At 41.3% G+C, this 25,579-nt stretch overlaps 1 long non-coding RNA gene across 1 annotated transcript; it reads left to right on the forward strand.

The window, feature by feature from the left end:
• Positions 1-1,313: 1,313 nt before the first annotated feature.
• Positions 1,314-24,096, forward strand: LOC121923593. The gene is made up of 3 exons (XR_006102406.1): positions 1,314-1,433; positions 21,468-21,606; positions 23,829-24,096. It is a non-coding gene; the product is annotated as an uncharacterized LOC121923593 (long non-coding RNA).
• The last annotated feature ends 1,483 nt before the right edge of the window (positions 24,097-25,579 follow it).

Consider the following 25,579-nt stretch of genomic DNA (forward strand, 5'->3'; position numbering starts at 1 on the left):
GGTTTCTTTATCAGGCAAAGATGTTAAAAATTATATAGGAGAAGAAATGTGTTAAGTCACAGCCCTACATTTTGTCTCATATGTTATTTCTGTTGTCACTTAAAATAGTCAAGAGGAATATCAAGACAAGCAGCAACCACTCCCCTTCTTGGCTATGTGAGGACTGGGGATTTGTTGTTGTTAGCTATCCTCGAGTTGATCTCAACTCATGGCAACTATATGTGAGACATCTCCAAACCTCCCTATCCTCCACTGCTCTGCTTAAGTATTGTAGATTCAGGCCTGTGACCTCCCTGCAGGGCAGTAAGTGACAGGCTATAAAATTTCAACTCCAGTAGCAGCATCAAACTAACTTCCCTTGAGTTGATCCAGGTTCACTCTGTCCTGTGAAGGGCTGACTTCTCCTTTCTTAGGCAGAATTTCTCAAGAAGACTCTGTGCTGTTACATCTGGGGGGAAAAACCTTTTAGGTCTGCATCAAGTAAAACCTGTCAACTGTAGTTCAAATGAAAGTTTTACTGCTGTTGGAGGTAGAAACCTCAAAGGGTTGATCCCCACTCTATTAACTTACTCTTGTTAAAGGTTCTTCTGTTGCAGCTAAATTCAGTACCTTCAAATCTGCGTTGGCCATGCAACAAAATACAACAAAAATCCAAAACCCACAAAACAGTGATACCTTTATTGGATCAATAAAGCACAAAATGAGGGTCAGATGTTGCATGGGCTTTAGAAGAAGGTTTGTTTGCAGACAGCTGTTAAAAAATCAACAGTCCCCATTCCATGACCATCAGCATGCAATCTTTGACTAGCACTAAATTTAAACCATCTCATTTTGCCTAGAACTTAAAATGTAAACAAAAGCTGCATAAACTAAACCATACACAGCACAACACCCTAAGGAAATGATTAAGCTGAGGGCAACACATCAGTCCAGTTTAAAGAAAGAGAAATAAATGTTACTAGTAGTTGATGATTTGGACATGAATGAAAGATGTGTTATGCAGACAGCTGGTGTTTCTCTGGATTTTAAGAGAGTTAAATTTATCACTGATGCCACTGAGTGTCCGGCAGCAGGATTCACACTTTCTTACATTTTAGCCATTTAGTGAAGTCCTGAAAGGAGGCAGTTGTTAAACTACACTGGTGTTTCCTGCCCCCTGTATGTCAAAATATCACTGTTCCAAGTGGCAAACACCTGGTTTATAAATAACGCCAGATAGAGTTACTTCCTGACCTTCATTTCTGAGCTTTGGAAAATCTAGTCTGGGCCAAAAGGGGGCAGGGGAAATCGCCATAATCATCCTGGCTGAACAAATAATCCTCTGTGCTACGGAGTCCAATCCTAACACATCCCTGATAAGGAGTGCTTTCTATAGGAGCCCACAGTGTTGACACTGGAACAGCACAGCTTCTGTGATCAAGCCATGGCCACATGTAAGTAACAGGTAGTGCTTCTCATGAAAGACAGGTTTGGAATGAGTAATCGCAAAACACCTACTCATCCATTAGTGCCTTGGGGAATCTAAAGATTTTTCATCTTCATCTACTAACCTTTTATACACACAATTTTAGACTACTCTTTCAATCTTTCTAATACACAAGTTATTTCACACTCACCCATTTTTAAAGCATAAAATGTTCTTTCAGATATACATATGCTAATTCACTATCCATGTAGCCTTAGATATTTTCTCCTAGCCCATCATCCTGATGTAGCCTCCATCCCAGTTTTATACTGTTTTTTAAAATGACTTCAAACAATCCTCTCCCAAATATTTATTACCATGATTTCAAAAAATCTTTTTCTTTCTAGTTCATTATGCCTTCTGCAAGATCCTTCTTTTAAAAATGTGTGCCCTTCACATTGATTTCTCATCCAAAAATTGGTCTCTCTTCTTCCTGCTAGCTCCTCCCAAAATAAGAGGAGAAAAGTCATCGTCATACTCATACACCAACCTGCTGCTTTCCAAAGTGGTGGATGCTGCTTTCTGACTGTCAGCGCTGAAATATGGGTTTGGCTTGCCAGCCAGGTCACCTTCTCTATATATGTCCACTGCAGGCAGCAAACTGTATTGTGCTAGTCCTCCTGCCCAGCAGCCCAAATTGTATAATAATAATAATAATATTTTATTTATATACCGCCTTTCCAAAGATCAAGGCGGTTTAACAACATAGTTAAAAACATCCACATACAGTTAAAATTGACAACAAGATAAAACACAATTACATCGTCACCCAAAAAATCTCAAGCCAGCTTCCAATGCTGCTGAGAGGGGAGGGGGGGTACTTCAGGGGTCAGGGGTATGCCTGCTGGAACAAGTGTGTCTTCAGTCCCTTCTTGAACTGGTCCAGCGAGGCGGCCAAGCGGAGCTCGCTGGGAAGCGAGTTCCAGAGCTTGGGGGCAAAGATAGAAAAGGCCCTCTGAGTAGTGATGGCATACCTAGCCTCTGGGACCCTTAACAATTGCTTCCCGGCTGACCTGAGTGTGCGAGGCGGATTGTATGGAGAGAGGCAGTCCTCCAAGTACCCTGGGCCCAAGCCATTTAGGGCTTTATAGGTAATAACTAACACCTTGTATTGCGCCCGGAAGCAAATAGGCAGCCAATGGAGGTCTTTAAGGACCGGTGTTATATGACTGGTCCTGGAAGTACCAGTGACCAGTCTTGCCGCCATATTTTGCACCAATTGCAGCTTCCGGGTAAGGTACAAGGGTTGCCCCATGTAGAGCGCATTGCAGAAATCCAAACGAGAGGTTACCCGGGCATGTACTACCATTTCAAGGTCCTCCGGCCCAGGTAGGGACGCAGCTGGCGTATCAACCGAAGCTGATAACATGTGCTCCTGACCGTCGCATCCACCTGTGGTGTAAGGTGGAGCGACGAGACAAGGAGCACCCCCAGACTGCGAACAGAATCCTTCACGGGAAGAGTGATCCCGTTCAGGACAGGTGGAAACACCGCCATCCCCGGGCCCAGAGAACCTATCACGAGCACTTCCGTTTTCTCTGGATTCAAACTGAGTCTGTTTTCCCTCATCCAGCCCATTACCAACTCCAGACAGGCAACGAGAGGAGAGATGCCATCCCTGGTCACTGAGTCAGTCAGAGACATAGAGAAATTTTTTTGGGTGTCATCAGCGTACTGATAACCCTGCACCCCATGTCTCCGGATGATCTCTCCCAGCGGTTTCATGTAGATGTTAAAAAGCATCATCTGTAGGGGCACAAGGAATTGACTCATCCAATTCTTTTCACACAGTGGTCTTGGTGCCACTGGCCACAGACTTTTAGACATTTGAATGAAATGTATTAAATAATGCATATGCTTGTTTATTTTTAAAAAATAATGGAATTTTTAAATGTTAGCCATAAAAACATAAGATAGTGATCAATTGATGCTTTAGGTGGTACTCCAGGGGCCCTGAAAAAGAAGCCACCGCTGCACATGCTCCCTTAGAATGATGTAGATTGAAAGAACAAAAGGAGATGTAGCATTCTATTTTTAAATACAGTACGGGTAAATTAGAGCAAATTGTATTTATTTACCCTCCCTATCCCCTGCTTAAGTTCAGTTAGACAGTGCTAACAGGAAGATTCTATATTGAGTTTATTATAAGTTCAAATCTATTGTCCAAGCCTGCCTGCCTTTCTTAATAGTTTTTCCTTCTGGTAAGAAAAAGATAAAAGAAGCACGGATAGAACATTGCTGGCTGCCTCCCTGTTTTGCTTTCACTAGGCAAACATTTTGTTTGTTTTAGCAGGCTTTAAATATGTAACTGTGCCAGGGAGGCATTTTTATTGGAGGCAGGTGTTTTGTTTTATTTTTTAAACTTTTATATGTTTTTAAATAATTTTATATTGTTTTAATTTGGACTGTTTTCATTGTTTTAAAAACTAAAACCAATTAATTGATTTCCTTCTGCTAGCCACCTTGGGTCCCACTTTGGAAGAAAGGCAGCATGCTAAATGAAGGAATGAAATGAAGGAATGAATGAAAAACACAGGAGGGCTACAAGTTTGAGATCATGTCATCTGTACTCCATATAAAATTCCGTGAATAAGGCAGGCTTATTGCATCATGGAAGCCTTGTTGGGAAGCACACATACTCCCAAGTATGTGTTTTGCAGCCAGCTGGAAGATTCTATTCCAGCTGGAAAGAAGGGCATGCAAAGAGAACAGAGGTTTAGATTGCTGATTACTTAAAGACTGAAAATTTATCAGACTATCTGAATGCAATCACCTAACGCTCCATGTTTTACAGAACAAAATATGGCTGCACATCTGTACACATCACTTGTGTTACACAAAAACCTTTACATGGAATTTTTAAAGAAAAACATGTGGTAAAAATTCCCCAGTTACTTATGCTCCAAAATAGTGCTGGCAGGGAATCATGCTTATTTGCCCCAGGGGTAAAAATCAGTGACCCCCACACTGAAAGAAATGTGACTTAAAAATTCACTTAGAACCTGGACATGACTGCCGATGTGTTTGCCAAATTCACAGGCTGGAAGAAAGGCTAGCCATTTGGTTTTTCTGAATGCTCCTAGAACAAGCAGACACCGCATCACTTTTATACTTTTGCATTCCCTTTTATGTTCCCACAAACATTCCTTCTGGCAACCTACATTAGTAGAAAGGTTCAGCAGAATGCAAACAGAAGGTGACTAGGCAGCCAGTGTTAAAATATCCATAGCTCTTTATAGTGTATGGTAGTGATTCTATAAGTAAAATAAACTGCTGCGTATCGTGCTAACACTGTACATTTGCCACAGCAGGGAAGAATTTTTTTCAAAGGAAGAACAAGGCCTTAAGGACTGAAAGATCCAAAGCAGGGTACAGTTGTTCCCTCTTTGATATAATTGTCTTCAGAAAATGAGATCAGTCACACCTTCTTATATAAAGCAAGCGTGCTCTGATGTGAAGGATGTTAGCTTTCTCAGAGCTCAATCTTATGCATGTCTGGTAAGTTAAGCTTCTCTGAGTTGGATGTAATGCCAAGTAAATATATAGAGAAGAGATGGAAATGGGCATTCCTGCAGGCATTATTGGACTGCAACTCCCACCATGCCTTCCCACTGGTTATGCTGACTTTGAGCTACCGTGCAGCATCTGAAGGGCCATACTTTTTAAATAATCATTATTATTTGGGATAGTTGACAATAATTATGTTTACATACATACAGATAGATAGTTTTGTGCCTTCAAGTCATTTCTGATTTATGGCAATCCTAAGGTGAACCTATCATGGGGTTTTCTTGGCATGTTTCTTCAGAAGGGGTTTGCCATTTCCATCTTCTGAGGCTGAAAAAGTGTGACTTGCCTAAGGCCACCCAGTGGCTTTACATAGACCAGCCAGGATATGAACCCTGGTCTCCAAAGTCATAGTCCAATGCTCAAACCACTACACCACACTGGCTCTCATATATGTATGTATATCATGCACATCTTGGCAGATGTACATATATATGTTGTATAGACCATAACAACTGTAGCAGTGTTGTTTAATGTATGGCCCTTCAGATAGGAACATTAACATGTGGGTTATTGGGATAATTAACTTGATAGTTATATGTTATAACAGTTTTGTATTAAGTTTTGGATGGATGGGTAGATAGATAGATAGATAGATAGATAGATAGATAGATAGATAGACAGACAGACAGACAGACAGACAGACAGACCCAGCCTCCTGCTGAGATCACTGGGTAGGATTTGCTTATCTCCTGCTGAAATCACTGCCTGGGCTAAGCTTTGCTACTTCTTGCTGAATCAGAGTCCCAGAATCCAAGACCGAAGAATCTTGTTAGCTCATTCTCTTTCTCAAGGTCCTGGCTTCATAGAGGAAGTTGGTCAGTTTACCTCCTTGTCTTTGCATTGTCCCAACCAGGAGTGCTCTTTAGCTTTTCACAAGAGAGGTACAGCAGGACTAAAGGAGAGATACTTTTGGTCATATCTAAAAGCTATCTTTCAGGGAGTACTTTTCCTGCATATTGCAACTCCCTCCCTTGCTCCCTCCCTCGTGTGTGTGTGTGTGTATGTGTGAAAATTCTACATTGCCTTTAATTCTGAGACTCTTTCTATCTCTCATCTTTCCCTACTCTTTGCAACCCCTACAGTTTCAAATTGCTTAATTCCAAATCCTTTGAAATTTGCTCATTTTGAGTTAGTTTTTCCCAACCTAAAGCAACTGTGTTCTATTAGGTATTTGTTTGTCTTTCGCCTGTACTGCATGCCAGTTATGAAGCTCTATCATAATATTTGCTGTTCCCCAATACAACGATTGTGCATAGCTTCATTTCTGTATGTTCAATAAAATTCTCCTTTTATAGAGCTCTGTGTGAATATGGTATATTGACTCCAATTTGCCTGAGATGTACTATTGGCCAAGGTCACAAGATCCTGTGTACTCAGAACATGAGTACATTCAGGTGCTCTTAGGGAGTACCTTGTAACACAATGGTAGGTGGTGACTCCTGGGTTAATGAGGTGCTCAATCTGCTTTAGGTCTTTTCAGTGTGAAGTTTAAAGGGGCTATAGGTACTTGCTATAGGAACCCCGAATCCAGGAATGGAGTTGTGTCAGCCAGTTCTGGATGGGGTCACACTTCCCCTGAAGGATTCTGTTCGCAGCTTGGGAGTGCTTCTTGACTCGTCGCTCCAACTGACAGCTCAGGTGGATGCGACAGTCAAGAGTGCCTGCTATCACCTTCGTTTGATATGCCAACTGCGCCCCTTCCTGGAGTCGAGGGACCTGGAAACAGTAGTACATGCACTGGTAACCTCTCGATTGGACTTCTGTAATGCGCTCTACTTGGGGCTACCCTTGTGCCAAGTTCGGAAACTTCAGCTGGTACAAAATATAGCAGCCAGATTGATCACGGGAACTTCTAGGAATGACCATATAACACCGGTCTTGAAGTCCCTGCACTGGCTGCCTATTAGTTTCCGGGCAAAGTACAAGGTGTTGGTGATTACCTTTAAAGCCCTACATGGCTTGGGCCCAGAGTACTTGAGGGAACACCTTCTTCCCTATTGTCCGTCCCGCACACTAAGGTCCTCTGGAAGAAATCTACTACAGCCAAAAAAATCTAGGCTAACATCTGTCTCCCAGAGGGCCTTTTCTACTACTGCTCCTAAACTATGGAACGACCTGCCAGAGGAAATCCGTCACATTTCCACTCTGGTAGCTTTTAAGAAAGCACTCAAGACGGATCTCTTCCGGCAGGCCTTTCCAACCTAGTTACCCTCCCCAGATATAGAGATATTTGTCCCCTCATTTGTCTATTTCCCCCCGCCAATGTTTCTGCCTATTTTTTGGTTGTTCAGTGTTTTAATGTTTTAATGTTTTAAATGTTTTAATATTATTACTGTTTAATTCTGTTTTAGTACTGGGAATGGGGGGTGGTGGTAGGTCTAGGGTTTGATTTTTTTTTTAACTCTATTGTAATTTGTTGTATTTTATTGTTGTAACCCGCCCGGATTCTTCGTGATTGGGCGGGCTAGAAATAAATCTATTATTATTATTATTATTATTATTATTATTATTATTATTAAACGTGCTGAACCTGTTTTGGGGATAGGGATAAGCATCTTAAATTATGTTTTCAGTGTCTGGCCTTAATCTCAAAGTGGGTCCATTATCACACTGGCATGAAAGCTACTAGCAATCACTGCTTATCTAGGGCTGCATCTGCACTGCAGAAATAATGCAGTTTGACACTGCTTTAACTGCCATGACTCAGTGCTGTGGAATTCTGGGATTAGTAGTTTTGTGAGTATTTAGCCTTCTCTGTCAGAGAACTCTGGTGCCACAACAAACTACAGATCCCAGGATTCCATAGCATCGACACTGCTTTCAGACTGCATTATTTCTGCAGTGCAAATGCAGCCTCAATCTCAAACATAGACTGATTTTCATCTTGTCTCAAATGTGCTATTCTTGGGCAAGGAGTTTAAGAGTATAGTGGTGTCTCAGATACAGGGATGAAATGGATTATCTAGACCTGTTGCAATCCATTCCAGGTCTGGATTCGGGGCAAGTGTGTCTTAGACTATTTGTACCAGCAACTAAAAAAGCAAATTACATTGCTTTAGGTTATGCTGGACCTCTGAGGAGTGTTTAGCACCACCATCAACCACCATATAATCTCATATACTTCTCAGATATTTGTCTCTGATGAAGATTAAAACCCAGTTCTCCAGAGCTGTAGTCCAACTCTCACACCACCACACCACATTGCCTTTCACCTCATTAACTGGAGAAAAAACTGTGGCATGTTGTTGTATAATTAGTTTACTAACTGGTTGTTTTAAAAAGATAAAATAAAATGTAGCCCCAGTAGCCATGGTCACGAGCAGTAAGGGAGGGGAGCCTGCTTAACTCTTTCTCTTCCTAACATTTGTTCACTGAAGGCTACATATAAAGATTACTTTCCCACCTATAGGGAAAAAAACAGACTGCACCACACACACACCCTGCGGGAAGAAAAATAGTTTGGAGAACAGCCCATGGCAGGGAGGAGGTAAACACCTCTCTTTTCCCATAGAGACAAAGCTCTTCTGGCTCTTGGTCCCAGCCTCTGGGACTACTTCTCATTAAATGAAACCAGAGGGGGAAAAATCCATGCAACTGCACATCACATGTAGTTTTGCTCTGAGAACTGGCTAAGAACAATGTATTTCATTGTTCAGAAGTAGACAAATTTATGACTAGACTCAAACGTTGGTCTTCCTTTGCATTAAACAACTAGACCAGGCTCATGGAATGCTTCCAACCAATACATTTCATTTCATACCCCATGTGGCTTGCATTTTAGTCCTTGATGCAGGGCCAGCCACTCCTGTTTAATGCAGAACATCTCCTCACATGTTCAACCAAAAATACCCTTGGCTAGGCTACACAAGTAGTAAATCTGATACCTCAGCCTAATATGAATAAGGTGTAAAATATTGGTAGGATAGCACCATATGCCACAGCTTATATTATTAAAAAAATGAGGGAGAGAGAGAGGGAGAGAGATAGATATTCATAGTTCATCTAAAAATAGCTATTAGTCAACTGTTTGACAATGGTGGCCTGGAAAATTTAACTTGAAATTTCTCCCCACTAAGCCAAAATAAAGATTGACAGGTTCTCTATTTTTAAAACTACATGTATAAGACTTGAACCATACATTGTGAGGGTAACAGAAATATTTATCTGTCTGAATTTTAAAACAATTTAGGAAGATTATACTAACCGTTCTCAATCATGCGCAATATGCTATGTCACAGTCTTACTATGCCACACAGATATAGATACTGGTAATTATACAAACACTTTAAAATACTGACCATTTTCTCTGGTTAAACAATGGACAGGAAACTTATTTAGGGGACAATGAAAACAAATACACAGTACAGTAGTTGAAGTCTAGGTTGAATGCTATTAGATTTCTCCCCTGGCTAATTCCGTCTTCCCTCCTCCTTTTCAGTAATACAGAAAGCTAGCCAGTCTAGCCCAATATGGCCAACTCTGGTTGGTAGCAATTGCTCTCCAGGTTTTGAGGCAGGTTTCTTTCCTAGTCTGGTGTTCTCCCATCAAGGTGCTAACCAGTCCCAACCTAGCTTAGCCTCTAAAATCAGGTGTGTTCAGGGTGGTGCATTGGTATACCAACCTTTCCTCACTCCAGCTCTAATTGCTAACCAACCAAATCCATGCTGTCTTTAAGCTGTCCCTCCCACCTGCCTTCATGCTTCATGCTCCAATCAGATCTCCTTTCCTCTTCTCCTTAAACATGGTTCATCGCCTCTGCATTTACCTGCTGCTATCCAGGCTTCTATAAGGACAACACATATTTAGGGATACTTAAGCATCCTATTCAGATGTTAATAAACAGAATCTGTGAAAAGGTCACACTGAAACCACTCCATTACTCCACTCCTTAACTTCCATGTTCACCAAGGAGGATATCAACACACTTACAGTGTCCTGTGTCAATGAGAACCCTAACAAAGCAGAGTAGTTGCAGAGATACTCGCAAGTGGATCTTGGGGGAAAGAGGCAAATAGTTACAGTGGATCAGCTCCATTTTCACAAGAGAGACTTTAAGCAGAGATCAGAAAATTCACCTTTGCATGATGGCTTGGAGATTCTGGAAGCTATAATTTGAAAAGTAACTTTTCCCAAGTAACTTTTCCAAGCTCTGATTATAAGGAAAGTGGGAAAAGTAAGCCTCTGAAGGTACTATTGTCCAGTCTCCAGGATCCAGATATAGCTCTTTGATGCCATTCAAGCATACATTCAGTGGCTTTCGATACCATTGACCATGGTATCCTTCTGGAACGCCTGAGAGAGTTAGGTATTGGGGGCACTGCGCTCCAGTGGTTCCATTCCTACCTCTCGGGTAGATTCCAGATGGTGCAGCTGGGGGACGTTTGCTCCGATAAGAGGGCACTTACATCTGGTGTCCCCCAAGGAGCTATTCTGTCCCCCATGCTATTCAACATTTACATGAAACCGCTGGGAGAGATCATCCGGAGGCACGGGGCGCGGTGTTATCAATACGCTGATGACACCCGACTATGTTTCTCTGTGCCCCCGACTGCTGCAGTGACTAGGGATGGCATCTCTCCTCTAAATGCTTGTTTGGAGTCTTTAATGGGCTGGATGAGGGAAAACAAACTCAGTTTGAATCCAGAGAAAACGGAAGTACTAGTGATAGGCTCTCCCGGTCAGGGTGGGGCAATTTGTCCACCTGTCCTGAATGGGGTCACGCTTCCCCTGAAGGACTCAGTTCACAGTCTGGGGGTGCTTTTGGATTCGTCGCTCCAGTTGACTTCTCAGGTGGATGCGACGGTCAGAAGCACCTGTTATCAGCTTTGGCTGATTCACCAGCTGCGACCCTACCTAGACCGGGGGGACCTTGAAACGGTGGTAAATGCTTTGGTAACCTCTCACTTGGATTTCTGTAATGCACTCTACATGGGGCAACCCTTGTACCAAACTCGGAAGCTTCAAATAGTACAGAATATGGCAGCCAGGTTGGTGTCTGGATGTTCCAGGGCTGACCATATAACACCAGTTCTGTATGATCTTCATTGCTTGCCAGTTCGCTTCCGGGCACAATACAAGGTGTTGGTTATCACCTATAAAGCCCTAAATGGCTTGGGCCCAGGGTACTTGGAGGACCGCCTCTCCCCATATAGTCCACCCCGCACACTCCAGTCATCTGGGAAGAATTTGCTGAGGATCCCTTCGTCTAGATATGTGTCTACCTCACAGAGAGCTTTTTCTATCTCAGCACCTGGGATCTGGAACACCCCTCCTGAGGAACTCCGTGCCGTCACCTCCCTAGACCTCTTTAAAAAGAGATTGAAGACCTTTTTATTTCACCATGCCTTCCCTGACGTGCCTTGTTAATGTGATCCTTCCCCTATAATGTGCAATATCTTCAAGTATTTTAGCTGGCCTGGTCTTGTTTTAGTGGTTTTAATGTGTAATGTTTTAGTGGTTTTAACTATGTATTGTATATTGTTTATTGTATTTTGTGTTGCTCTGTGTATTGATCTTTTTTGTACACCGCTATGATCTAATTGGAATAGCGGTTTATAAATAAAACATATTATTATTATTATTATTATTATTATTATTATTATTATTACATGATGGCAAACAGGCTCAAATGGAAATGAAGACTCTTAGGTCCTGCAAAATCTCAGGGGCATCCAGAGACATATAAGAATGTGATGGAAATCCTTCACAATTATAGCAGCTTCTGTAGCAATAGGGCATCCATTCCAGGTTTCAGCTAAAAAACAGAAGGTGCTGGCCAAGGTACTGAATGTCTTTGGTAGAAAGGATCATGTGTCTTGGATAGCATCTTTAAAGTATGGATTAAAACCTGAAATGGATTCACTGACCTACTGACATGGAAACTACCAGTTGCTACTGAAGCCAGTGCACTAAGGTGTGTAGGGATCCACCTTGCTCTCCCACTGTCCAACATTATCTGAGTCTGGGCGGGACGTTCACTCCCTGCGACATTGCCTACACATGGGCAGGAGGTTTTGATTTCTCAGCCAGCAAACTCACAAATACACTTGTATAGATGCTTCAAACTTTACTCAACACAAACTATAACTCCCGTCACCCAAGCACCGCACAGCCTGTCGGAGTCTTCCAATTACTTCACTGTGACGCCATGTCTGGCTTGCCAACCCGTCCAAAACATTTCTTGAGGACTTCCATTTCAGCTTTGTCCACTTCATCAGGATTTGGGCCTTGCTCCCACTGTTCGGCTTTCGGGTCCCACCACTCTCCTAGAGTCTCCCCTGGTCTTGGCCTCCCCTCCCCTTTGTGAGGGTATTGGAAGTCCTTTTCCTCTCTTGGGTCACGGAGATTTACGTCCAGGTGTGGCCCAACTCTTCTCAGCCCGTGTCTTCCTTGCAGAGACACGGAGCGGCCTTCCCCACCAGGGCTCTGAGTTACCTTTTCTAGCCCTCCTCCAACCACCTCTCCGCGTCCAGTTCTTCCAAATCTCATCCTCCTCCCCGCATTCTCCTGTCCCTCACCTTTTATCCCCCTCCTCAAGGGCATTGCCCCTCCTTCACAGGCTTCCCCTGGGTCCTCTCTCCCCTCCTGCTGCAACTCTGCCCGATCAACCCTCCCCTTGACCTCCCCTCCCTGACTACACTGAAGACATGGGAGCTGTTTTGTGCCTTGACCATAACAGATTTGCCTGATGACTTAACTAAAACCCCCAAGAAGAGCTTGAAGTTTGTTGAATATATTGAGAGTTTATTTAGTTCCACATTATGGGGGAAGAAAGTTGAACATGTTCATGGAGGACTTGACACAGTTATAAAGCACTTGCAGGTGTATATGAGATCTCAAGGAAATTCACACTCTAAAAAGATTTTGGGACACAAGACAATTTATGCTGATGGCTAACTGGAGGCCTTTTGCTCTCTCCCACAATAAAACATACCAAGGAGTGCCAGGAAATATTGGACACTGTATACTTTAAGGGTGTGTTTTTCCCCTGATGAAATTACAAAAACAATACAGATTTTTGATTTTATGAAAATAATTTTTTAAAAAAACATTGAATACAATGAAAAATACTAGAGTACATTTAATGATTCTTTCAAAATAGCACATTCACAATGATAGTGCTGACTAATTCACTGGTTCGTTGCCAGGGTAACAACAATGGGAGCTCTTTGTTACACACTAGTGAATTGCATTCTGCATTGCTGATTAATTTTTTGCAAAGTATTCTGGTGCAATGAGCTGGCTCCCACCCATCACCCCCACTGCCCCACAGACAACTTCTAGATGCTATTAGAGAACAGTGGGTTGCTGAAGACACTGGTAACAGATGATTACCTTCACAGTGCTTAAAGCAGCAGAGGTTCTCTTGTCAGTTACCTCTCTGCACCAATGGCTGTGGCCAGCAGCAAAGTTTTCTCCAGAATGTTCTCTCTTCCACATATTTGTGTACCCTTCCAGATTGCTTTATAAAGGAATTATAATATGGGTTTTCCCCGCCTTATGGACACCATGGCTAGGTTTGTTCCTTATTAAGGCTGCAATCCTAAGAGGGAAGAGCTCTAAGAGCTAAGAGTAGAAGCACAAGGCAAATGTGTTTATCAACTCCCCTCCCCTTCACAAGGCTTAAAATAAAATCTTTAAAATAGGATCTCTAATAATGGGACAGAATTAATTTAGATCAGCCTCAGGGCTGCACCTCAGGGAATTAAATGCTGAGATGGTCTGGAAACCATGCCCTACGAGGAACGACTTAGGGAGCTGGGGATGTTTAGCCTGGAGAAGAGAAGGTTAAGAGGTGATATGATAGCCCTGTTTAAATATTTGAAGGGTCATATTGAGGAGGGAGCAAGCTTGTTTTCTGCTGCTCCAGAGATTAGGACCCGGAGCAATGGATGCAAACTGAAGGAAAAGAGATTCCACCTCAACGTTAGGAAGAACTTCCTGACAGTAAGGGCTGTTCGACAGTGGGACTCACTCTTTCCTCGGAGTGTACTGGAGTCTCCTTCCTTGGAGGTCTTTAAGCAGAGGCTGGATGGCCATCTGTCAGGGATGCTTTGATTTGGATTTCCTGCATGGCATGGGGTTGGACTGGATGGCCCTTGTGGTCTCTTCCAACACTACGATTCTATGATTCTATGGCCTGTTACAGACAGGCCAAAATAAAGCTGCTTCGAGTCACTTTGGAGGAATGGTATTTCAATGATACACGCGTCCTACAAGTCTGGAAGCTGCACCAAAGCTGCACTCCAGTCCTTAGGACTGGAGTGTGGCTTTGGTGCGGCTTTTGGACTCTTAGGATGCATGCATCATTGAAATACCATACCTCCAAAGTGACTCGAAGCAGCTTTATTTTGGCCTGTCTGTAACAGGCCTTTGATTCTAAGGGTGTGGATCCACACTCTTGCCTTCCCCGCCTCAACCACACATTGCCTCTTCACACCCTAATCTGCTCTTAACCTAGCAATAGCAGAGCAATATGATGGGGAAAGCTATATTGACTATGAAAGGCTAGCAGGAGGTATCCAAGGATGTTGACAAGCTGGAGGATGTCCAGAGGAGGACAGCCAAAATGATGAAAGGTCTGGAAATCATGCTCTGTGAGGAATTGCTTGGGGAGCTTGGTATGTTTAGCCTGGGAGAAAGAAAGTTAAAAGGTGACATGATAGCCCTGTTTAAATATTTGAAGGGATGTCATATTGAGGATGGAGCAAGCTTGGTTTCTGCTGCTCCAGAGAACAGGACCCGGAGCAAAGGATTCAAATGACAGGAAAAATGATTCCATCTAAATATTAGGAAGAGCTTCCTGATAGTAAGAGCTTCTTGATAGTGTTGTTTCAAAGTCTAGTGAAGTCTTCTTCTTTTGAGTTTTTTAAACACAGGCTGGGTGCCATCTCTCAGGAGTGCTTTGATTGTGTATTCCAGCATCGTAGAATAGGGTTGGACTGAATGGTCCTTGTGGTCTCTTCCAGCTCTATGCTTCTAGTTCTCTCCTTTCAAGATCAGACGTGGGGAGGGGCTTTCATTCCCTCCTGTAGCCCTTGTCTAGGTACTGTCTGGGGGCCATTGTCTCCAGAGTTGTGGATTAAAAATTTTTTTTAATGCCCAGCCAAAAAGACAATGCTCCCATAGTACTCTGTCATAACTAAAGGTATATGTGGTCATGTAAAAGCTCCCCCTCACACACACACACCTGAAATATCATTGAAGTAAAGCAAAACAATCATAATTTCTATCACTATATTCTAAACAGCCATGAACAAATCTGCAATTTATTTACTCCTTTATTTTTGAAAAATGGGTATCCCTCCTTTACATAGAACATTGAAGACAGCTTACAATCCAAGAAAAGTAAAATAGTACACAACAATAAAAATAACAAACCACAGATGACAACCACTCAATAAAACAGAATACTAATAATTTAAAGCCATTATGAGTACTAAACCAGCTAGAACAATAATGTATTAAAAACTTACTGAAATAAAACTACTTTCAGTGTCCCCATCTGAAAATGTGCCATGATTAGCAGAGCTCTCTAGTGAGGCCATTCCAGATCTTTTGTGTCATGGTTGCAAAAGCCCTGTTTTACATATCCACGTGCTATATTTCTAATGGTCAGGGAACTGAAAGCAGAGTGTTGGTATTTTATTTTATAGGAGGAGATGGTGAATATATTTGATTCCAAAGTATAGTCGTTCAAAGATTAAAACATTTAATGGTCACTATAATTAGTAAGAGATCATTGTAATCTGGTCAACCAAAATCCTAACACCTGTATTTTTGAAACAAACACATTTTCCAGACTTTCAAAGACAGTCATTCCTTTAAAGGACATTATGATAGTCTAATCTTGTGGCAATTGGAATATTAACTATTGAAGGTAGGTGTGATTCATCCAAGAAAGTGTGTGGCTGGCATATCAAATGAAGCTACACTAGCACACCAGGCCACCATTGCTACTTGGTCTAGGAACAGGGATGAATACAGCAATACCACCTTATCATTAGAAAAACCTTCCTGGCAATAAGAGCTGTTTGACAGTAGAATACACTGCCTCAGCATGTGGTGGAGTCTCCTTTGGAGATTTTTAAGCAGGATGGCCATTTATCCAGAGTGTTTTGATTGTGTATTTCTACGTGGCAGGGGGTTGAACTGGATGGCCCTGGGGGTATGATTCTACCCTGGTCTCTAGAGTTGTAGTCAAATCACTAGACCACACAGGGCTCTGTATGTATGTAGCTATACGGATGGAGGGATGGATAGATACCGTAAGTAGACAGGATAGCCTGATTTTGCCACCTCTTGTTTTTTATTTCTGTATCACCTTTGATCATTCTGCCTGTTCTAGGCATAATAAGTCCTGCCCTTCACATTCCTGAAACAAGTCTTGTATATCCCTTGCTTAAGAAATTCTATAAGCATCCTATCATCATAAAAAGATATTAAATCTGCATATAATATTCAGAAAAGTGTGGGCCAGAGTTTTATACCTTTATAAACGAGATCAATCACAATTTCTCATGAATATATACCTGCAGCTGGTTGACCTTTATGTTTGTTACAAAGTAGAAGATGGAGGGAATATGAAGGGCAGAACAAAATATGTGACTATGTTTGGGGGGGGGGAATCTGGTAATGAATTTTATGATACCGTGAAAATAGAATAAGTTCTCCTACATCCTCTCCTCCTTCAGTGTTTCTTCCATCATATGACAGGTGGAATTCCAACTCCTTCAGAGGTTGATGGTTCTTGGAATGACAATCCTTCCCTGCTCACATCAGCTTATAGAACATGTATCTTGCAGAATTATGCACCAGGATCCCAGTATTCACACAACATCTCCACTCCCTTTTAAAGCAATGCCAGTGCTGGTACAATACATTCCAGGATAATCAACAGCAGTATAATTTCAGACAATTTCAATGACAAGAGCGTAGCATACCCTGGAACTGATGCAGTTTGGCAAAAACAGCCCCAATTAATCCTCTGTAAAAACCCACTTTTTCACCTGCTTTTAAAATGTCCCCATTTGTCTCCTCCCCCTGCTCTTCCTCCCCCTTTATGCTCAGTTTACTTCAGTTACTGAAAAGAGAGTTCACAGCAGGTCATTCAGTTAACTCAGGAGGGGTAGTATCTTGCTCTTTCCTGTAGACCCAGGTAAAAGCAAATTGCTGCAATCTCTCCAAGCTTGCGTGTTCTTCCTCATTAATAACTTTTGACATCTCAGCTACACTCTGATGTTGCTTGATCATACGCATCCCAATTTTCATCTGTGTAATATATGAGGCTATGCAGTAGGAAATGGCTATTATCCCAATAGAGACTCCTCTTGAAGATGCAGGTTTGCAGTTTGAGTGTGTTCCTGGATTCTGCCCTCATCCTGGAGGCCCAGCTTTTGGCAGTGAGCAGAAGTGCATTTGCACAGTTAAAGCTAAGGCTACTGTGCCAGCTGCAACTTTTCCTAGGAACGTTTGATCTAGCCATAGTATCACATGCCTTGGCTACATCCCATTTGGATTACATTCTGCATTAGGGTTACCTTTGTAAAGTGCTCAGAAAGTTCAGATGGCCCAAGTAGCTGTAGCAGGATTGCTAACTGGAGTTGGCTACAAGGAACATTCACTTCTCCTGTTGGAACAGCTCCACTGGTTGCCATTCCATTTCTGGACACAATTTAAAATGTTGGTTATGATTATGAAACCCTATATGGGCTGGTTCCAAGCTATCTGAAGGACCAAATTTCTATGGGTTTGTCTGAGCTGCAAGATCTTTATCACATGGTGGGAAGTTGGGGGTTTAAAAAGGCATTTTCCTGGGACATTCACACAATCACAGCAAATATTTTCCTACACGGGATAAGCACTTAGAGAGGACTTATCCCGGGAAGAACCAGGAATGTTCCAGCAACAAATCAATCACTCACAGGATTTCCCTGTGAATGATTTGTTGCTGGAGCATTCCTGGTTCTTTCCAGGATAAGTACTCTCTAATCTTGACATCGTGGGAAAATCTTTGCCGCGATTGTGTGAATGTCATGGGAAAATGGCTTTTTAAACCCCTGATTTCCCCTTTGTCATAAAGTCCTTTGATAGAGGCCATTCTCTTTGCCCCACTATCTTTCTATGCTCATTTGTCAGGAATAAGGGATAGGGCCTTCTCAATGGTTGCTCTTCACAGACTTTGGAACTCCTTCACTAGGGAGGATAGGATGGCTCCCTCCTTGTTCTCCTTCTGCTTGCAAGTAAAAACTTCTTTATTATCAGACTTTTACTGTGATTAACTTTTAATGAGTGCTGTTTGTTGCTTTTTAATTGTCTATTTTTTTAAATGAATTTCAGATAGTTTTAATGCGCCCCCCCCAAGTTTCCACAGTTGTCCACTCGGGGTGGGCAAATGACTTCTGAGGGGCATTCTCACCATGTTTGGAGCCTTTCTGGACCCTTAGATGGCATTTTGGGTCATTTTTGATGCAAAAAAGAATGTCTTTGAACAATTTTGCAAAAAAATGAGTTTCAAGCGAGGTGGAAATGCCCTGTACATTCTCTGCATGTCATGTTGTGACAATTTGGAGAAAAATTAAAATCTTTGAAATTTTTTTGACCATTTGGGAGCCATGGGGTTACAATAACAGCCCTAGAGGCCCACAGGCCACACTTTGCCCACCCCTTGATTTAACTAGATATATTGTTTAAACTAACTTGAGTCCCATTATTGGAGGAAGGGTAGCATATAAACCAATAAAATATAAATAAATAAATAAATAAATAAATAAATAAATAAATAAATATCTCATTTGTTATAACTAGGTAGAGTCTACCTGACCAACTGTATCTGCAGTAGTACAAACCAGCTTCTATAGGTAAAAATGACCCTTTAGGATTAGGCTTGCTCATATAGTGAGTTGGATCCAGACTAGATCATAAATAGAATAAATTTACTGGAATCAATGGACTTGAGTCATGACCTCTTGTTAGGGAAACATTCCCAATATGTTCATTTGAAAGGAGTGTCCTTGAGTGAAGATACGAGAAACCGAAATCTCCATAGGCAATATGCACTTTAGTTTGGCCAAGACGACAGCACACCAGCAGATGGTGATAAAATTGCTGCCGCGCCCAATAGCCATTTCCAAAAGTTTTTATAGTAAAACACAGTTCATTGTTTACATAGCATTAGCCTAATTGGCTATTTAGTACACACATGATTATACAACAGGCAGTTAATTGGCTATTGTCTAAACAACAAATAATTGGTTGCGTTCACTGTCCACGCAATGGTCACACATTTTCTTATTGGCTCTACATTTGCTATTACATTTGCTATTACATTTGCTAGCAGTCTCGAATGCAAAGAGATACTAGCTAGGATGATCCTGTTCCCTTCAAGGCCACAGCAAAGGGAGAGCATTGTATTTTCAAAGCTCTGGCGAAGGGAGGGGTGCGTGTGTGCGGTGTGAGTGTGTACGGTGGACACACACAGGAGCAAAAGGTAGGGGGCCATCATAGCCCATGTACACTTTACTCTGTAGCTCAGTCTATGAGTCTACTATAACCACTGATTCTTTTGCAAAGCCATGTACAGAAGCAGAAAGCAAGAAAGCATAAGTTCAGCCATATTTATGTCCCTCTCACTCTGAACTTCCCATTCCCACCCTTGTAGTGTGGAATAAAATAGGTGTGCATTCGTTCCAAACTGGCCATGCTGCATAATGCTTCACACTGTTCTCATCTGTCAGCTGGGTCTCGTCTGTTTGCTTCCAGGTCATCTAGAAGGTTATAATTTTGAAACTATGTGACATTCAGGCTGGCTATGAAATGACCCAGATAGGCTGGGTTGAATGAGATAAGGCCTATGTAGTCTGGCAAAAATCCATGGACCTAGAGCTACTGTGAAATGCATCCACCTGTACCTGCTTCTGTCTGTCAAAACACAGCACATGGGAATCAACACAGATGCTACACCAGTTGAGGAATGATCATGTTATGGCATTCCTTCATCCGAGGTCACTCCGGCCTTAAGAAAGACTTATTTATATCCTGCTCTTGCTCAAAAGATCTTAGAGTAGCACTTAAAAGTTTTCCCCATTTTATTCTAAAAGTAACCCAGTTGTGTTTTGGGAGTTAGAAAGATGGGCTACAACTGTTATATTTGGTTCCAAGCCTCCCTGGCTGAAATGCAGCAGTTTATCATAGCGCACAGTGGCTCTTTTGCTTCAAGTTCAAAAGCACATAAAAATTGCCTGGGTACCAGAGTACACACTACAAACAGAGACTCACAAAAAGGATGTAACTTTATGAGTCCTGGTTTGTTTTTTCAGTCTCTCCCCACATGGGTTGCAGCAGAATTTGGTAGAAACCACCATATGTCTGTTGTTGTTGTTTTAATGTTTTATATCTACTATTCAAAGAGATGCGTTGCTTGAGATGTTTCTTACATAAGGAGTATTTTTTTCAAACTTCAAAATGAAACTACAGCAACCATATTGTTATTTGCTTACACCTACACACTGCGCTTATTCTGACATAGCCTATAAATATAATACTGTGTGCACTTCTCTCCTTCTTCAAAATTTACAGTTAAAAACATCTGCCAAAACCTATACATTGCACTGGCAACGATGCTATTAAAAAGGCAAGGAAATTTTTCCTCAAATAGAAATTAAAAAGGGGCTGGGAGAGAACAGAAAAGAAGCTTGTTATATCTTATTTTCTACCTGACATACTCACATTTTTATACATTTATGTATTTATATATTTTTCTTAAAGTCAAAACCAAGAAAGGTAATTGCATCAACCTAAACCGTGTCATAAGAAACACTGTAATTTACACCTAAGAGAGCCAGTTTGATGCAGTGGTTTGAGGCTTAGACTAGGACACTGGCTACCAGGATTTGAATCTCTGCTCAGCCAGGGAAGTTCAGCTTGGGCCAGTCACACTCTCTCAGCTTCAGAGGGCAGCAAAGGCAATCCCTTGCACAAACCTTGTCAAGAAAACCTTTTGATAGATTCCCCTTAGGGTCACCATAAGTTGGAAATTATTTGAAGTTACACAAAAAGAACAAACATGGGGGGCATGCTGATGGATTACAGCTCCCACCTCTCCTGGCCATTGGCTATACCGACTGGTGCTAATAGAACTTGGATGCCAATAAAATCTGGAAAACCATAGGTTCCCAACTCTTAGTGTACTTGATTGTGCAACATGACACATCCATATCCATTTTACTGTGCTTCCTCCTTGTGCATTTTATAAACACTATACACACACTCCATTAGGAATTCCAGAACCAACCTCTATATGCCTGAAATGGATGAGAGGATAAAACATGTATGAGTAAACCCCCTCAACTGTCCTGATCTGGTAGAAATAACAATTAATCCTCTGTTATCCCTTGTATTCAGCTGCTTTTAAAATGTCCTTGTTTTTCCTCAGCATACTTCAATATCTACAAAGTGAGCTCAACATGCAATAGTAATTTGTACCCAGATGAGCAAGAGGAAAATGAGAGATCAGAGTTTTTCCTTCCCAGTAGGCTTGGGCAAAGGCTAAATGTGCCAAATTTCTTCTTGAGGTAAGGAATAAACACACTTTATAAAACAGTGTCTTGTTTAAAGGCAACAAGTGCCCTGGAGAGTACACAACTTAGTTTAAGAAGAAGGCAAGGGATGACCCAAGCCATCTAGTGTCCTATCCAAAAAAGAAGATATGTGGTCAAAGCAGTCCAGAGTCTACACACAAAAACAGTCCAAGCAGTGTCAAAACCCAGTCCGGGAATAAACAAAGAGGAATGTGAAAAAAATAAAAATCACCAAGGTTCAGAAAACTAGACAGCAGATACCACCGCAGTGACAAAGATAATTGAGCTGTGCTAATTTATAGCCACCTTCCTGTAATGTAGCACAGCTGGCCTCATTATCCCAGCATTCTCCTTTTAAGGCTGGCCATTCCCTTGCTGGTGATTTTGTTATTGTTTTAGGAAATTACTACACATGGCTTTTAAACCACAATTAGACCTGGAAAATATTGTTATTGTTGTTGTTCCTGCTTTCCTCCCAAAATTGGGACACAAAGCAGCTTACAAATTAAAAGAACAATACAATTAAAAACATACAAAAGTGACCATTAAAATAGAATTAAATTAGTACAGTATTAAAACACATCACTCATTGAAAAAATAAAATCCAGTTAAAAAGATAAAAAGACAACACATAGTAAAACAATTAAAAATACTAAAACACATTAAAACAATAAAAAATAAAACTATATACAGACCTTTTAAAACTTCAAAACTAGCACCACACAGCATTGAGAGCTCAGCCTCAACCATTTGTAAAGGCCTGGTGGCACAAAATGATTTAAATTGCTGCTTGAAAGATCACAAGGATGAGGTCATCCGGGCCTCTCATGGGAGGGAGTTCCAAAGTTTGGGAGCAGCCACTGAGAAGGCCCTCCTCTCCCTAGTTTCCACCAAATGCGTCTGAGAAGGTGGTGGGACAGAGAAACAGTTTTGGCAATACTTATTGCACGACAACGCCTCTGCTGTGTCCTCCAAGCATGGTAAGAGCATCCCTTTTCATTGATGGGGAAAACCTGTCAATGACCTCCCAGCCGCTTTGGTCCTCAGGTATGAAATATTGCAATCGGAGCAGTTGCAATATTGGCAGGGATGTGTTGTCACAGTCTTCTCCATTTCCCCTGTCCCCCTCCCCTCTGTCCTATTCCCAAGCAGCCTGGTTGCCTTTAATTTTTTTCTATTCCTTTTCTCTTTTATTCCAACTTAAATTAAAATAACAGAACTACAGAAATGTGTGAAAAAGTTGAAAGAAAAGTAAATAAATATAGCATAAAAACCTAAAAGGCATGCTGTGTAAGGCATAGGGCAGGGAGGTGGGGTTAAGGGGGAATCAGGAAGAGAGGACGCCGGTGGTGGAAACAGCAGCTGCACAGTTGCAAAAATGTGTGATAATGGCTGCTCAGAAACCAGGGTGTTTTCATTTTAGTTAAACTGACACAATGTTACAGTCCTTAGTCTTCAGTGTTCCAAAAAATGAAGTACCTTAGCCTCCAATTCCCTCTTGTCAAGGTCAGTATGTGATGGTCCAGGCCTTGCTTCCAGGGCAGGACTGGCAGCTTTCTCTGGTTTTCAGTGGAGGCTGTTATCTGGGCTCACCGTTTCCCCTTCTTCATCTGAGGAGGCCTCTTCCAGTTAGGGCATGACACTCTTTCAGTTAAGAGGGGCTTTCCTTGAGGATATCCCCTTTGAATTATAGTACTCTCAGAATGGTGCACCTGGTACTCTTTCAATCTCTCTTTCTTACAGATATATAAATCTTGCCTTTCCCCCATTCCTGTAAAATGGTATCAATAGTGCAGAGAGGCATTCCTGATTTGACTTTTGTTTGTTTGTTTCTATGATGCATAAAAATTTTATTTTCAGCTTTAGTTTTACTGGTTTTCTTCTCTCCATCCCTCCCTTTTGATTTGTTAATCCCTTGTGTGCTAGGGCTGTACTGTGCCACAGAAAAGAAACTAAATAAATAAATAAACTGTAATTTGTGGAGATGGAACATTGGGAGAGATTTTTCTGTCTACTTACTTTGGGGAAGCAATGTTCCCTTTACAGTAAATTGACAATGCAATTCTACATATATCTCCTCAATGTGTTCAGTGGGCTTTGTTACTATGTAAATGTGTACAGGACTGTAGCCTTCTAAAAGAGCAATTGAGTGTGTTTAATTATTTCTTTATTTATTCTTTATAATTGTGTTTTTTCCAACCACATCTTTCTTACAGTTAATTACAGCCTGTCTCCTGGAACTAAAAGAATTGCTCATTATTTTTCCTATCCCCACTGCCACCACATTTGTATTTTAAAAGATAACCCTTTGAAGAAAGATGGGTTGAGAATCTACAATTGGTTCAAGGTTAAGAAGAAACTGGGATTTGACCTGATCAACAAATTACATTGGGCAGACAGTGGGTATGAACACAGAGTTCATAGTGGATCTGAGAGAAGCTGTAATTTTGAGCATGTTCAATAAAGGCATTCTGATTTTAGAATAATGAATTATGAAATGTTGTTGTTGTTGTTGCTGTGTGCGTCCAAGTCATTTCTGACTTATGGCTACCCTCCTGGAACCTATTATGGGCTTTCTGAAATAATAATAATAATAATAATAATAATAATAATAATAATAATAATAATATTTTATTTATATTTCCCACTTCTTCCTTCGGATCGAAGCGGGATTACAAGTAAAAGCGTCATAAAATACATATAATTCGAAATACATTAATCAAAAGAAGAAATAAAAAGGGAGGGATTGTAACAGTATTGCTCACAAACATAAGGATCGAGTCATCGTAGTAAGATATTATTCAAAATCAAATTAGAGGAGATCAGATGGATAGGCCCGGCGGAAAAGATTTTTGGACAGATTTGTTCAGATGTGGTTTGTCATTGACTTCTTTTGAGGCTGAGAGGGTGCCCAAGGTCACCGAGTGGGTTTCCATGGCTGAGTGGGGATTTGAACCCATCTCCCATAGTCCTGGTCCAACACTCAAACCACTACATCGTAATTGTTTTCATATAATATTATAGTTATAATACATATAATATACATATTATTAATCATGCTGTGCTGATGCATGCACACACACAGAGTATTATACATATTGATTTAAAGTTTTGTTTTGTTTTTTTTAATCAACTTTCTTATATTGAATTCATAAATTCCAGAGTTTCTCTGCTTAAGTTAGTAATTTTGTTTGTTCTTCCTCATTACTTCTTTTTGCTCTCTTTGTGCCTGGTCACACCCTTTTGACCACACTCTAATGTTGCTCAGGCACATGTCTTGCTTTTCATTTGTGAAATGTTGGGAGAGTTTCTAAATCAGCAGGGGGAAGTTTCAACATATGGTTTGTCTATATCAAGCTTGTTCCATTTGTGTAAAAGTTTGCTTTTAAACAGAATGCTTTTGCCTGAGCCTCAAAAGATTTTCTCACAAGAATTTGAGTTTTATTTCCTTTTTGGCATTAGGAAGGCCACAACTGGACATGTGATAGCGGTGCAAGTAATTTGTAAAAAATTATGGAGCTAGTTATTTTGCAGCTACCTCTCTCCCCTGAAATAAAACAGTTATGACTAAAATTTTGCTTTCATTATGATAAAGTAGAGGAATCTTTGGCTGTCCAGATGTTTTAGCTTACAACTCCCATCAGCTCCACCCAGCCTGGACAATATTTAAAAACAGTAGGAGTTCATTGGGGCGAGGACTTTCCCTAGCCTTGCAATACGATTCACAAGAACCACTAGTGAACATATTCTCCTCAGTCCAGCAGAGGAAGAGGCAGACCATTTATCTAAGTAGCTCAACATGGTTTACACCAAGGGTGGGGAGAGCTTGGATTACAGATCTCATCCTCCCCTGTCATTGGATAGCCTAACTGGGATTGATGGGAACTGGAGTTCAACAACATCTGGACAGCCACCACAAGTTATACAGCCCAAGACTATGGTATACTGGCTGGAAGTGGCTATTCTG

The sequence above is a fragment of the Sceloporus undulatus genome, chromosome 2 (genome assembly GCF_019175285.1).
Source record: "Sceloporus undulatus isolate JIND9_A2432 ecotype Alabama chromosome 2, SceUnd_v1.1, whole genome shotgun sequence".
In the NCBI taxonomy this organism is placed as follows: Eukaryota; Metazoa; Chordata; class Lepidosauria; order Squamata; family Phrynosomatidae; genus Sceloporus; species Sceloporus undulatus.